Source organism: Malaclemys terrapin, chromosome 2 (assembly GCF_027887155.1).
Source record: "Malaclemys terrapin pileata isolate rMalTer1 chromosome 2, rMalTer1.hap1, whole genome shotgun sequence".
NCBI classification, from domain to species: Eukaryota; Metazoa; Chordata; order Testudines; family Emydidae; genus Malaclemys; species Malaclemys terrapin.
In genome coordinates, this window is record NC_071506.1 from 20182717 (window position 1) to 20195872 (window position 13156).

At 44.8% G+C, this 13156-nt stretch overlaps 1 long non-coding RNA gene across 1 annotated transcript in view; it reads right to left on the reverse strand.

The window, feature by feature from the left end:
* Positions 1-487: 487 nt before the first annotated feature.
* The window catches only part of LOC128831068 (uncharacterized), a 74993-nt gene continuing 62324 nt past the window's right edge, over positions 488-13156 (reverse strand). Inside the window, exon 3 of the long non-coding RNA XR_008443736.1 lies at positions 488-573. This is a non-coding gene — a long non-coding RNA (uncharacterized LOC128831068). The remainder of the gene's footprint in view (positions 574-13156) is intronic.

A 13156-nucleotide genomic window follows, 5' to 3' on the forward strand; every position in this document is an offset into this window, starting at 1 on the left:
CAAGGACACAAGATTGAGAGCTGCCCTGATGGTGGAGAAGCAGTAGATATTGCAATCTGAAAGCTGGCAACTCCAGACAGCTACTGATCGGTCACTAACCTGTTTGGAGTGGAAAAGTCGACCGTTGGAATCGTGTTGATGCAAGTTTGTAGGGCCATTAATCACTTCCTGCTACAGGTGTTGGAGGCAGCTGGTCGCGATAAGAACCGGGATGTGGGGGAAAGTGGGTTGGAGGTGACATGGGGGGCACAAAGGAAAGATTTTTGGGACAAGGGCTGCAGGGGGGGTGGGCGCAGTAGTGCTCCGCCTGCATGGCTACGAGCGTCTGGATCGAGTCCGCTTGGCGCTCCATGATGCTTAGCAGCTGCTCCGTGCTTTGGTGCCGGCGATCTGCATTCCGCTGGCAGACCCTCCTTTCACTCTCCTGCCACTCCTGTACTTTTTGATTTTCATTAAGGGACTGCTGCACTACTTCATGCAGCATGTCCTCTTTGCTTCCATACAGCTGCTTCCTAATTCTTTGGAGTCTTTCGGCCAGTGAAAACACGGACGGCTGAGATCTCAAGGTTGCATCTGTAAAGGCAAAATGCAACACTTAACAGAGGCAGCATTGTTCATACCAGACAGAGCAATGATTCCCCCATACTTAAAGACAAGCACAGTCTACACAATAGCAGAATTTGCCCATCCCAAAGTGAGCACACACAATCCACAGGAGCCCCAAAATGGTGAGTAAGCACAGGGGCAAGGGGGACTGATTGTTTCATGGCCGTACTGTCCTCTGGGGTTCTGTGTCTTGGGGAGAGCTAACAGCTGCAGGGGGCCCCTACACTGAACACTGTCCCCACAGTAGTTCATCCTGGAAGATATCTCGCTGCTGAGGGTGACCTGGGAAGCAAGGGAGGGTCTTCTACTACAATGCGGCTTCTGCCCTGGCCCATATGCAGTTTGCCTGTGTGCAGCAATGGTCCCCCTGCCCCTCACGGCACAGTGGCATGGATGTTTTAGCCTGACTGGGACAAGGACCACAGTGGCTTTCCCAAGGAACCTGCGCAAGTGAATTGCCCAGCTTCTGCATGAGACCTTTGAAGAGATCACTGAGGCCAATTACCGTGATGTGAGAGAGCACATCAACGCCCTATTCTGCATCTAGGCATGCATGCAGCCCTAACCCTCCTCACCCCAAGAACCCACACCGAACAACTTCCTTCCCAAAATAAAAGCCGCTTACTGGGCACCTCCTCTGGTGTTTGTCCTTCCCCAAGCACTGGCCGCCGCGACTGGCTACCTTCCTCCTGGCTTGAGAACAGCTCCTGGCTGCATGCATCTAGAGATTACAGGGTGTCTCCCTCCTCCTCAGCTCCCTCGCTCCCGCTTTCCTCCTCCTCCTGCTGCCTTGTTGAACTGGGCTCTAAAGTGTCCATGGTGATCTTTGGAGTGGAGGTGAGGTCGCCCCCAAGTATTGTGTCCAGCTCTTTGTAGAAACGCTAGGTCATGGGGGCAGCACCGGAGCGGCGATTTGCCTCACGGGCTTTGTGGTAGGCATTCCGCAGCTCCTTCACTTTAACCCTGCACTGCAGTCCCAGTTATGGCCCCTTTCCATCATGTCCCTTGATATCTGCCCGAAGGTATCATAATTCCTATGGCTGGAGCACAGCTGGGACTGGACAGCTTCCTCCCCCCAAACACTGATAAGGTCCAGCACCTCGCGATTGCTCCATATTGGGGATCGCCTGGCACGTGGAGGCATGGTCACCTGGAAAGATTCGCTGAGAGCACTCCATGCCTTGCTGAGCAAACAGGAAGGGGATTTTCAAAATTCCCAGAGAATTTAAAGGGCGGGTCTGACAGTTGGTCACCTGAGGGCAGGGTAGTAGAGTTCAAAGTGATGACCAGAGTGACTAGAACAGGCATTGTGGGACACTTCTGGATGCCGATCAGAGTGCATTAACAGACCAGGGCATCCAAACTGGAGCTGCGGTGCTCCAGCTGGGGCATAGCAAGAGTTACGCTGCTCATCGAGGTGGATTACCAGGAGCGCTCCAGCCACGGAGTCTGGGCGCTCTACGTGCCTTGCCAGTGTGAACGTGTCGTGAGTTAGGGCACCCGGGGCTGCTTTAATGTGCTCTAACTCGCAAGTGTAGCCAAGCCCTTAACTATCTTCAGTAGTTTTGTATCATCTGAAAATTTTGCCACCTCACTGTTTACCCCTTTTTCCAGATCATTTATGAATACGCTGAATAGCTCTGGTCCCAGTACAGACCCCTGGGGGACACCACCATTTACCTCTCTCCATTCTGAAAGCTGACCATTTATTCCTACCCTTTGTTTCATGTCTTTTAACCAGTTAATGAGACCTTCCCTCTTATCCCATGACTGCTTACTTTGCTTAAGAGCCTTTGGTGAGGGACCTTGTCAAAGGCTTTCTGAAAGTCCAAGTATACAATATCCACTGGATCGCCCTTGTCCATGTTTGTTGACCCTCTCATAGAATTCTAATAGATTGGTGAGGCATGATTTCCCTTTACAAACGCCCTCTATACTCTTCCCCAAAAAATCATGTTAATCTCTGTGCCTGATATTTCTGTTCCTTACTGTAGTTTCAACCAATTTGCCCGGTACTAAAGTTAGGCTTATTGGCCTGTAATTGCCAGGATCCCTCTGGAGCCTTTTTAAAAAATTGGTGTCGCATTAGCTATCCTCTAGTCAACTGTTACAGAAGCTGATTTAAATGATAGGTTACAAACCACAGTTAGTAAAACTACAATTTCACATCTGAGTTTCTTCAGAACTGTTGGGTGAATACCATCTGGTCCTGATGACTCATTACTTTTTAATTTGTCAGTTTGTTCCAAAACCTCACATGTTATTTAGAGTTTGGAGCCTTCCTTTATATGATTGTATAATGAAGGGTTTTGAAAAAAACATTTACATACGTGCAATGAAGTCTTTACTCATTCCTTGAAATCACTGGGCCAGATTCTCAGCTGGTGAAAATTTACATAGCTCTATTGACCTCTATGCCAATTTGCAGTATCTGAGAATCTGTCTCAAGAGGAATTTTGCACAAGTTAGGATTGAGTAAAAACTTGATTTGGCCCCCAAGAAAGGGAAAATAACCTCTCTTGGTCCTTTTTCAAAGTTCTATTTGAAGTATTAGGTTAAGAAGATAATCTGGTTACCCTCAAGTTACCTCTCTCCTAGTGAATTTGAAAGCAGCAGATTTAGACAGGTGGGAATTTGGCCCATTAGACTTTCCAAGTGCTTCCCTTGTGTTTTGTTCATAACTGGGGCTAATCCAAAGTGAGCCTATTATAGAAGGGTGAGGGTTCAAGTTATTCAGCACAACAAATTTTGTCTACATGACAAAGCCCTCACTGGACACAGGGGAAACTCCAAATGTTATAATAATGTGACACTATTCCCCCCACATAACAGAAAACCAAAGAGAATCTATTTCAACAGACTCTGTACAACATGAAGACAGAAAGGCTGGGGTAGATTGAACAGGCCCTGTGGAAAGAAAGAGCTGGAAGCTGTTCTACAGTTGAGTGACAAAAGTGGCTAGGAAGTAGTTGCTCCCAGATGCCCTGACTGCTCCTCCTCAAGGCCCCTGTTCATTTGTATCATGGAGAATCTGTGAAACCCACTCTTCCTCTACAGCTTCTCATATCCATCTCTCTTCTCCCCTTGCCGTCCAGAGGAGAAAGCATGAATGATACTGAGCTTCCTCCAACCCTGGTGAGAGTAAGGGAGGCTGGGTACAGCTGCATCTACTGCCAGGCTCAGGTCTTACTTTAGAGGTACCTAGACCTTGTGCTGGCCCTTTGCAGAGACGTGAATTTCACCTGTATATAAAATATAACTAAACTCCTGTTTGCATTAAGTGGAGTTAAAAAACATGCATGGAGGAAAGAATAACTTACCACACCCCTTTGGGGAGGGGGAGTGTAATGTGTAGTGATTCTATATAGCCTGTTAAAGAGACAAAATATCCCATGTAACATTTGGCTCCAGCTCTCACTAAACTCAATGGAAAGACTTCCATTGACTGTAATAGGAGTTGGATCAGGCCCTTAGACAGAAAGCTGGGCTTTGTCCTCCCTCCTAGCGAATGCTGCTTCTTTTTTTGCCCATGGACACATAAAACACCCATTTTTGTTTTTCTAAATGCTGTAGACTGTCATTCTCCTCCAACGCTGGCAGAAGACCTAGATTTGGTAATTTGAAACCATTTGGCTTGTTTATGTTTCCCCTCAAAGTCAAACAACACAAGAGCTGTATTTTTCAGATGTAAAAGCCACAAATGGGAAAAAAAAAATCCTTCAGATCATGCCAAGAAATGGAGCTCTTGTGCTGATCTACCATTCTGACTTGCCTTAATCTCCTTGTTATGTAGAGTGAGCGAGGAAGGCCAAAATCTACACAGAAGAACTTAGTGTACCAACTTTTTGCCGATAGCAGCATTCCATAAAGCCTCCTTATTCTTCTGCAGAACCAAACTGTTGCTTTAGGAGCTGCAGGCTTCTGAAATACAAGGTTCTCACTTTGCCCATAGTTTATCCATAACATTCCTTTAGGTTTTGCACACTGCTGACAGAGCTTTGGAGAATGTAAACAGACAAGATAGGAAGAGACTGAAGGAGGTGGAAGTTGCCAATTATTTTTTGGAGCCAGAAGACCTTCGTGGCACAAGGGGATTCTATTCCAATACAAATAGCTTGAGAGAAATGGACTATTTCAGTGCACTCTGATGAGTCAGCTGGGTAGGACACACTGGCAGTTTTTGCACTCCCCTGAGCACAAAGACTGTTTCAGGCAAGCACTCCTGCTGGCACCTAAGAGATAGGTGGGTAAGGGATAAATCCATAGCCCAGCAGAGCTGATCACAGATTAAGGGAATACATTGCTGCATCCTCACCATGGTGGCACCTGGACCTATCCTGAACCTATCCCACGGACTCTTAGACATTAAGGCCAAAAGGGACTTAGCCTGACCTCCTGCATCTTGCAGGCCAGAAAACCTCACCAACCCACTCCTGTAGTAGGCCCATAACCTCTGGATAAGTTACTGAAGCCCTCAAATCTAAAATCGCAAGTGGAGGTTGTGCCAGAAGCTATGACAACAGCACAAGAGTGCCAGACAGCCATAGCCTGATCCAGGCTCAGTGAAGGACTTGGCCTCAAGGTAAAGGGAAACATGGGAATAATGGACTCAAGGAATCCGACACCGGCAATTTGTTGTTGGTGCAGTTTCATGTTAAGCTGTGTGTAGTGGTTTTAAATTGATATGTGTGCAAACCACTGAGCAAGTGTACAAAGGCCAAGGACCAAAAGCTGCTGGTAAAACAGGCTGCTCTTGCTGTCATCAGAAGTTGCACATGTGGATGCCTGTTGAATTTGAATAATTGTAGTCATTTTAAAGATTCGTTTACCAGCTATTTCTCAGAGAGCTAGTTTCCAACAACCACATTTAACATTCTGCCTTAAATAGAGCAATGAGCAAATTAAAGGCAAAAATTATTAATTGCACTTTTTCTGCAGAACTTGCAACACATTACCACATTTGCATTTAGCTCATTTTTGATTGTTAGTTTTCTATGCACAAAGGGCAAACAAATACATTCAGTCATAATCATCTTTACTTCATACAAAGGAGCAACAACACAAGAAAGAACTAAAATAAAGCTGCCATGAGAAAAAGCAAACAATCAGTGTGTGTATGTATATATTCTGTAACATGCTATCTATAAGAATTATCACCCATAAGCACATAGGGGCCAATTTTCAAAAGAGGTCAGCAACCATCTTTGGGGCCTGACTTTTGGTTTCTTCCCCTCCAGGGAAAAAAATCAAGTTTCTGTCAAAAAACGGAATGGCTGAAAACTCAGAATTTTCTGTTTTCAGCTGAAAAAACAAAATACTTTGATACTGAAATGCTGCCATGGGGTCTTATGGGAGTTGTAGTTCAGGTGCCTCTGGCTCCCATCCTCCTCTATGGGTGCGGATCACCAGCTGGACTACCTCCCCCATGATGCATCATGGTTTTCCCTCTTGGTGAGGAGAGGCAAAACACCATGGCAGTCTCAGGACCACTCTCTTCATAGGCGCCGGCTTCCTCTGGGCCGGGGGGAGGTGGGGTGCTCAACCCCCGGCTCCACCCTAGGCCCCATCCCCGCCCTTCCTCCAAGCCCCCACCTGTATCCCACTTCTTCCCACCCCAACCCCATCCCCACTCCTGCCCCTCCTCCCAGAGCTCCTGCACACTGCAAAACAGCTGACTGTGGTGGGCGGTAGGCACTGGGAGGGAGAGGGAGGCACTGATGGGCTAGGTAGAAGGCAGGTGGGAAGCATTGGGAGGGGTGCTGGCTGCCAGTGGGTACCAAGCACCCGCTATTTTTTTTCCGTGGGTGCTCCAGGGCTGGAACACCCACGGAGTTGCTGCCTATGACTCTCTTCTTTCATGTGACTAGTGTCATTTACACTAGCTCTGCAGGAATCATAGAGGCTTCCAGCCGAGACAGGACCTGAATTTCTAATGTAATAAAACAGTCAAAAAAAACCCCTCAAAACAAAACAAAATCAAAGAAACCCTCTTAAAAACAAACAAAAATAAAGAAAGAAAATAAAAAGCCCCAAATAGCTAAAGAAAGAAAATATTTTCAGGTCTTCTTTATCCATCATAAAGAAGTACAAAAGGGCACAAGGCCTTTTTTCTTTCTTTCTTCCTTTGTAGGTCATCTTTAAGTGCTGATGGTACACTTAATGATATGCAAAACAGAGAAAAGGATATTGTCTCCAGAATCATAGCATCTAAACAGAAGGATAACAGCCCCTACTGAGATCTCCATAGCAGCACAGAAATAATTTTTTGGGGAGGGAGTTAAATTATTTTAGTAACTGTGACAGACCCAGACCAGTGGGGTACAGGAGACTGGTAGAAGGCAAATATACTGGTCACTGGATGAGTAGTTTTCTGTTCCCTAAGTGACCAGAGCAGGGGCTGCACTAGAGTAATCAGGAACCTGCTAGAACCAGTTAAGGCAGGCTAATCAGGGCACCTGGAGCCAATTAAGAAGAAGCTGCTAGAATCAATTAAGGCAGGCTAATCAGGGCACCTGGGTTTTAAAAGGAGCTCATTTCAGTTTGTGGTGTGAGTGTGAGGAGCTGGGAGCAAGAGGCGCAAGGTGCCTGTGCCTGTGCCTGTGCCTGTGCCTGTGCCTGTGCCTGTGCCTGTGCCTGTGCCTGTGCCTGTGCCTGTGCCTGTGCCTGTGCCTGTGCCTGTGCCTGTGCCTGTGCCTGTGCCTGTGCCTGTGCCTGTGCCTGTGCCTGTGCCTGTGCCTGTGCCTGTGCTGCTGGAGGACTGAGGAGCACAAGTGTTATCAGACACCAGGAGGAAGGTCCTGGGGTGAGAATAAGGAAGGTGTTTGGAGGAGACCATGGGGAAGTAGCCCAGGGAGTTGTAGCTGTCATGCAGCTGTTACATGAGGCACTATAGACAGCTGCAGTCCACAGGGCCCTGGGCTGGAACCCGGAGTAGAGGGTGGGCCCGGGTTCCCCCCAAACCTCCCAATTGACCTGGACTGTGGGTTCTTCCAGAGGGGAAGGTCTCTGGGCTGTTCCCCAACCCACATGGTGAATCTCTGAGGCAAGAAAATTCGCCAATAAGCACAGGACCCACCAAGATAGAGGAGAAACTTTGTCATGTAACCTATTAGTGACAAAAAACTATTAGTGACAAAAACCTCAGGGATGGGATTTTTACTGAAAAGGCTTCTTAGTATTGGTAGGTTTTGCAGTACATCATGGAAGAAAACACAACAGTGGCTGTGGAAGAAAGATGCAAAGAAAAGGACAAAGGCGAGGGAGAGGGAGATGCAGTGAGCTGAGACCAGAGAAGTACTCAGAGGCAGAGCCTTCAAGGAGGCGGAGTTTGACACCAAAGGGGAGAGAAAGATGATGAGGGATCTGTAGAAGATGTTGAAATAGAATGGGTATGAGTTGGTAAAAGGAGAGAGAGGATCTAAGACTTATAGCAAGGTTGGGAACCAGTGAGGATGGTGGTGGTGTCGATGGCAAGGGAGAAGGGCAGGAGGGGAGATAGAGTGAGGAGGGGGTTAGATCACCCAGGATTCATACCAAAGCAAGTACACCACATTTTAGCAAATTACCTAAATTCCTTACTGTTTCAGTTACAAGGCTATGCCATGTTTCCATCTAGAGCGTCCTCTGAGCCTCTGACAGATGTCAAGGGCCCTACATGTTCCACATTAAAGAGGGCTATAGAAGGTTTCATTTCAATGCCACCTTTGCATAGGCAAAAGGGGGGTCACTAAAGAAAGTTGGCCAGCATCTGAGTGTGGTGCCACCACATACTATGCCAGCCTGGGAACAAACAGAACCTGGCCACCAGCATTTGGATCTTCCACATGGCAGCGTAACCTAGTCAGACTGGGCCATCCCATCAATCAGTGATTTGGGTGAAATCCACCCTAGAGCAGGGTCCCTGCAACAAGCCTATGTACCCTTTGAATGTGACTTAACCCCCATGAGGAGAACTTAAGTGTGCATAAGATTTGTGCTGTCCCTATGAACAAGGGTGAATTTCACACTGTGTGTGTAAGGTTCTGGGTTAGCACCCTGTGACTTTGCCTTGCATCTAGCAGCCTACATAATTATCAACTGTGAATGGCATGCTAGTCATAGTTAATGGCACTGTAAATGGAATACGGGCCCTAAAAGCAGTGTACAATAGAAAGCAGCTAGCATGAAATAAAGCAGATTACTTTTTTGCCTACTGGTATTAAGTAGAATTGGTGTCAGCCAACTGTAAGCACGTATTGTGAAAGACCCGAGTTCCTCAAAAGGGATTTTTACTGTTAAATCCTTTAGTGGTTATGAAATTCCAGTCAGAAGTAATCCCAGGCTAATATGTGATTCTATTTTGGACTTTAAAGCAGCATATGTAAATTTAAATTAAAGAAAGGCAAATTCAGCAGTGGGAAACCCATTTCTACTTTTCTGAATATATCAGGTTTTCAGTTCTGTTCCCTTATTACAAGTGTATTGTAGATGAAGCTGAGAGAATCCATATCATCTATGACTAAATCTTGATGACTATACAGCTAAAAATGAGAGTTCCGTGATGACTTGTGAATGAAAGGCCTGTTTTTCTCACTTCTTTATCAAATAACATGTTCGTAGTGCATTTATCAATTTTATTTTATACTTAGTGAGCAGCCAACTCATGGAGAAACTGAGATATATCATAGATCACAGAAATGTCAGGCTGGAAGGGACCTTGAGAAGTCATCAATTCTATTCCCCTGCGCTATGGTCAGACCAAGTAAACTTAGATCATCCTTGACAGGTGTTTGTCCAATCTGTTTTTAGGAACCTCCAATGATGGGGATTCCACAACTTCCCTTGGAAGCCTATATGTATAAATATATTTTTTTTAGAAACAATATCTTTATTTACCATCTGTCACCATGGTATCATGGTATTCTCCTTTTGTTCTGTACCATGAACATTAGTGGATCTTTGTTACTTAAAAGTTCACTAGCTCCTGTTGCTTGAGGCCATCTAGACTATACTTAAAGTCTCACGTGTAGGAGGGGGTTTAGTGGGTCAAAAAGTGAGAACATGGTGGATTGGTGGATAGATGAGTGAATCAGAAAAATGCTTGAGTGGGTTGGGAGGGAGAAGGAAGAAGTGTAATGGAGGGAAGAAAAAGGGAGAGCTTAAATTATTACATATTTTGTCTGTCTCCTGGTAAATATCTAAGCTTTGGATGGAAAAGGGACTTATCTAGATAGAACCTCCAAATCTTTTGTTGTTGATCTATCACTAATTATGATTTCAGACAAGGAATAAGCAGCAACTGGGGCTTTGCACTCTTAAAAAAACAAAGCTCCCCTTCTCATGAAAATCTTCTACAGACAATTTTTCATGAGGCACCCACTGATCATTAATTAACCCATTTGCTGCCATTGGTACCAACTTGCATTTCGATGGTCACCTGGTTTAACTTATTTCAAACACTAGTAATTGTATCTTACCTTTAAGATACTACAAAAACTGATATATTATAGTGTTCGGAGGTAGCAAATGCTACACTAAAGTAACGCAGACTTGGGCCACAGTCAGATCATTGGGGGAGAATCCTTGCATCTGCATGGAATTCATTTGAAGTCAATAGGATTGCACATAGACACAGATCAGATTTCAGGATCTGGACTTTTCATTGTAAACCTGTGTTTTACAATGGCTTATAACCTTCTCAAGCACTTTCCCTTGGGGCTGAAATATTCCGTTGTTGGTTTCAGCCAAAGGGTGAATTTAGTGGAAAGTCTGAGTAAATCCATTCAACTGATTCAGTGCTGTCAGAATTTACATAAACAACCAAAGTAAAATAAGCACCCCTTTTCTTTTTTAAAATCATTTAAGATACTCTTTTCTCCACCAAGAGAAATCAAAAACAGTGGCGTGTCCCAAACCACCACTAAATCTGAACTCTCCGGATCCTTCCTTGTACAGTATCAGCCTTGTCCTTTCTGAAAGCAAAAGCAGTAGGGGTACAAGTCACCCCTATGCAGAAAGCAAGCACCAGGCTTATGCACCACTTCTATCCTGCTGAGGGTTCAAGTGGGATCTAAGTGATGAATAGGCTTTGTTCTAGCCTTCTCCAAAGAGGTGAATTTCACCCTAGACGAACAAAGGCAAATGTTTCTATTCACCGTAAGAGAACACAAAAATCCAGCTTTTATAGATCTTGAACTCACCCTGTTGTTGTGTCATTTAAATAATAGTGACCCTTTTGTAAGAAAAAACAACATCCTGTTTGAAAGAGGAGCCTCAATATACACCTCTGAATGCAGTAAAAGTCATCAGTGTCTCTCTCACGTGACTTTCTCCCGGTCACCTTGAAAATCTTTCTTAATCTGGGGAAACAAAAGCTTCTTTTTGGAGCCCTATATTATTGTTTACAAAGGAAGCAGATGTGTGTGGCTTTGTTCAGAACTCTCATAGTGATATTTGACTCTTCCCTCACAGAGCTGGATAAACATATTTTCAGGTATATAAAAGGGTGTCATAAGGAGGAGGGAGAGAACTTGTTCACCTTAGCCTCTAAGGATAGAACCAGAAACAATGGGTTTAAACTGCAGCAAGGGAGGTCTAGATTGGACATTAGGAAAAAGTTCCTAACTGTCAGGGTGGTTAAACACTGGAACAAATTGCCTAGGGAGGTTGTGGAATCTCCGTCTCTGGAGATATTTAAGGGTAGGTTAGATAAATGTCTACTAGGGATGGTCTAGGCAGTATTTGGTCCTGCCATGCGGGCAGGGGACTGGACTCGATGACCTCTCGAGGTCCCTTCCAGTCCTAGAATCTATGAATCTATGAATCTATGAATACCCTGCTTTTGGTCAAAGGCAGCAGCCAGTAGATCAAGTAGCAGATGCTACTATGTTTGCGTACTTCCTCTGTCCAAAGGAAGCATAACCCGAGCATCTGAAGCCCACAGAAGTTGAGAAGAGCTCCCTCCTATGGGACAGCTGCCATCTTGGCTGACACGGTGGGTATATCTAGGGCAAAAGGCATGAGCTGCTATAGCTTGAGCTAAAGAACCAAGACAGTCTTTGGCCCGAAACAATCTTTGGCCCGAAACAATCTTCTGTCCTCTGCAGATCAGATGCAGAGGGGAACCTATAACATACTCAGTGGGTTACACTTATTCACATGATATTCTTTAGGACAGATGCTGCTACTCTTAGTCAAATAAGGCATAGTTTGCTCCAATGTAGAGGGCCAGCAAAAGGCCTGGAGCTTGAGTGGTGCATAGGCCTTTGCCTTGGGGGTGAAATTCACTCAGAACATAATGCCTTATTCTGTGAGTAGTCCCAAATGAAATTCTATTGATGGGACTGCTCATGGAGTACAACACTATTCTGCATGAGTAAGGGTGGTAGAATTTAGCACTTTATGCATAAATCATTAGCCACACAAGTACTCTTGACCCTGGAGAAGGAAAGCTTCATGGTTAAAATGGCCCTTCCATCTTGTATTTCCATTTTGAAGCCACTCCAATGACTCAACCTCCCCCACCTACCTAACATGTACTTATAGAAAGGCTGGCCACTGAAAGAGGAAGCTTGTTTGTGCATTCCTAAAACATCAGCTGTGACTGATTTTAGAAGCTACCATGGCATTCCATAGTGCATCCATTCTTTTGGCAGCCTCCCTCTACAGCCTTGTGTTCAATGTGTCACTATCTCACTCACTCCTCCGGGCTGCAGTGTTGGGTGTTTTTGTAGGATTCCTTCCAGTCACATAGAGCAGAGCTGGTTGTTTCTAAGCATTTGTCTAAAGGGAAACCTAGCTGTGAGAGACAGTTGTTTTCAGTGAGCTGAGTGAAAAGTTTCATACATAAACGGGAATTGGCCGATTAGGACATTACTGATGGCTTTGTAGTTGAAAACAAAATCTTTCTATCTCAAAATCTTTGTGTTTTTCCCACTGCAGTTTAGCATTAGCATAAGAAAGTTTTCTCTGGGAAAAAGCGCTTGAACACTCATAAGGGCCTGATCCAATACCCACTGAATTCCCCTGTAGTCTTTCCATTGACTTCAATAAGCTTTGTGTCAGGTCAGTTATGAGATGAATAAATAATCAAGTATCATGTCCTATGTTGCCTTATCCCTGCTCCTGCAATGGACAGATTTCAGGTTCCTTGGGATAAAAAACAAACAAACCAAAACATGGATCCAAGGGTCAGGGTACCACGGATCAAAAATGTGGTGCTTTACCCTGAGGTAAGGTCAAAAATGTATAAGCACAGGATTTATGAGACTATGCTGTTAAGTGAACTGAAAGCAAAGTAGTCACTTTAGTAAACAAAATAACAACCAGGAGAAAAAGATTTACAGACCCACATTTTATATATCTAATTTACAATATAGCCTCTTCAAACCAATTTATATGACTCTATAAAACTTTTACTACAAGCCTGAACTACAACCAACAATGGAAGGGGAATATTTAAAATAATTCTGGGATTGTAAATAGCAAGGGAATCCTGCTTCTGCCTGTGAGAGAACTAAAATCCCAGAGCACACCTCCTGGTTCTCAGCAGGCTGGATGCTCAGTACTTTCT